This window comes from Echinops telfairi, unplaced genomic scaffold (assembly GCF_000313985.2).
Source record: "Echinops telfairi isolate 266 unplaced genomic scaffold, ASM31398v2 ScPeMD7_7401;HRSCAF=8416, whole genome shotgun sequence".
Classification (NCBI taxonomy): Eukaryota; Metazoa; Chordata; class Mammalia; order Afrosoricida; family Tenrecidae; genus Echinops; species Echinops telfairi.
The window spans coordinates 9,264,314-9,267,160 of NW_022111301.1; the positions used below are offsets into that span (position 1 = coordinate 9,264,314).

Genomic DNA, 2,847 nt, shown 5'->3' on the forward strand with positions numbered 1-2,847 from the left:
TATTATATTGGCACAATTAGCCACATTGATTTTCACCGGGAAATTTTCCTTTTCTACTTGTACTCTGCCTCTGACATTCCCCCTCCCCGCCAAGCCTATAAAACATTTAACTTTGAGATATAGAAGGTACTTATTTAGTTATGATAATGCTTGTTTTATTTAAGATATTTTGTAAACTGCTGGTATTTCTTGTTTTGATTTTTAGGTTATGAATAATTTCTGTAACCCTATCCAAATTTCATGTACTTACTAAGATAAATCTACTTAGACATCAAATTCTGTATGTTTCAAAAACACTCAAGGGAGTCCTTGTGGCATAGTTGGGTTATATATTGGGCTGTTAACTGCAAGGCTAGCAATTTGAAACCACCAGCTGCTCCAAGGGGGAAAAATGAGGCTTTCTGCCCCCATAAGGAGTATTTTTTTAAAGGAATTTTTAAAAGTATTTTTTAAAAGGTAGAATGATCTCTTAAAAGGCTGGCTGTTTATAATCTCTGAAAACAGATATATCCCCAATTTGGGCATAATAAACCATTCAAGAAATCTCGTTAGTTTACTACCAACTGGATGACTAGTTCCAAGTTAAATAAAGGAGCGTGTCACTTAACATATTGGGTATAAATACACTGGCCTATAAAAAATGGATTGAAAATTGAGTCACCAGCAGTAACATGTAGGCAATTCTGAGTCATTTCCCATGCTGAAAGTTTATTTAGTACAAAATGGAAACAATGTCAGAAGTTCATCTTAAAGAAAGAATCCAGAGTAAAGGTGGAGGGTGGGGGGGCGGCGGCGGGCGGTGAAGCAGATATCTCTGATAACACCAATTATTATATTGTGTGTGTGTATGTGATATGGGATATAAAAAGATGCAACGAACAAGAAATCTTTATCCCTTGTAAATTACTGTGATTTTGATTTCAAAGTGCTGGTTCTCCTCTATGTGTGTGTATATATTTGTGTGCTTGTTTAAGGAGTTTTTTCTATGTCAATACATAAGACTCAAGGGAAAATTAGTCAATTAGTAATGAATGAGTTCCACACATTTAGACTAACCCACCACCCAGATAACATTCTTAACCTTATCACATGTCAAAGAAACCTTTACCCCCCAAATGTTCCAAAGTGCAATATGAAATCACCGAAAAGGCAGCTATGGAAAGGCAAATCTCCAAACAATTTAACGGCATTAGGGTGCTGCTGCTGTGGTTAGGTGTTGATGGAGTAGATTTTGACCCATAGTGAAACCACGCACAGCTGATGAAACACGGCATGATTCTGCATCCTCATCACAATTGTTCCTATGCTTAAGCCCATTAGAGCAGCCATAATGAAAATCCATCTCTTAGGGGGGCTTTCCTCTCTTTCGCCGTCCTTCTACTTTAACAAACTTGCTTTCTGTCTCCAAAGACCGGTCTCTCCTGATAACATGCCAAAAGTATATAAGACTAAATCTGATATTTTTGCCTCAAAGTTGGCTTTCAGCCATACTTCTTTCAAGATATCTTGGTTTGTCCTTTCCGCGGTCAGTGGCACTTTCAACATTCTTCTCAACCACCACAATTCAAATGCATTGATACTTCTTCAGTCTTCATTATCCAATGTGCAACTTTTACGCGCATATGAAGCAATTGAAAATACTGGTCCTTAGGTGGTACTAATTTATTATTTTGTAAAAGAAAAAAAAGTTTATCTAACTGGCTTTTACTGAACAATCAAAATTATTGTAGATTTAAATGTATGTTCCATTTAAAGTTAGAACTTGTGAATAAAAATGAAACATTTGTTCTACATGTGGTTTTGATGCTAAGGGGTTCGAGTGGGTACTGTTATAAGTTGCTGAAGTCAATGAAATCTATATAAGTATCCTTCAAAATCCAATGGAAAGTTGTCTTTTTAACAACTTTATTTTCAGTTTCATTGCTAAGCGAGGGGGCAAAATCGAACAAATGATCAGTCAAAAAATATTTTGTGTGTGTGTGTGTGTGTGTGTGAGTGGGAAGAGCACAAAATCATTCTCCACTCCCATAAACTATCAGCTGAGCTTCCGTCATTTGGGGATATCGTAGGGAGCAGTACATGGATAAGCCTCACCCTGGGAAAATGACATTGATGGTCATCGTATCCCCCCTGCAAGGTAAATATGCTTGAATCCATTTGTATGTGGGATATTCTGCAGTGATTTAAGGAGCCCAAATAGTGCAGCTGCTATCAAAAGCGTTGGCAGTTAGAACCCTCCAGCTGTTCTGTGGGAGGAGGATATGTCAGTCTGCTTTGTCAAATATAGCAGTCTTAGGCTTTCAGATAATGTTACTCTGTCCCAGAGAGTCTCCATGAGTCAAAATCAACAGCAGTACATTTTGCAATGGTTTACAGCTGTAGAAATATTTTTATAATGAAAATTCCTCTCCAGTACCTTGCTTGTTCCATCATTTGTCTGTGCAGTTTGTACCGTTTGTCATTTGTCTGTGGTGGCTTGTGTGTTGCTCTGGTGCTGGAAGCTGGGGCACTAGTAGTACACATAACAACAGAATCACCCAAAGTGAACCTGTTTCCTCAGAGCTTCCAGACTCAGAGAAGACAATGAAGATGGATTTGGCTGCCCTCTTCGAGGAAGTGGTCTCTAGAACCCCAATGCCCAGCTTCAAAGCATTTTCAGATGCAGAAGGTCTAGTGCAGTAGAAGGTGTTCTGATATAGTGCTGTAGGATGAGTCTCTTCAGCTGAAGGCCACTCAAAATGTGACTGAGGGGAAGCTTCTCACTGTGGTGTCATCCCTGATGATGTCAATGAAATCAAGCCTGCGGGAGTGGGTCTTCAGGGTCTTCACTTGCTGAACAGGCACGAC

The 2,847-nt window shown here is 38.9% G+C and overlaps 1 pseudogene; it reads right to left on the bottom strand.

Moving 5' to 3' along the window:
• Positions 1-1,995: 1,995 nt before the first annotated feature.
• On the bottom strand, positions 1,996-2,145 carry LOC115871759 (annotated as a pseudogene).
• Positions 2,146-2,847: the final 702 nt, after the last annotated feature.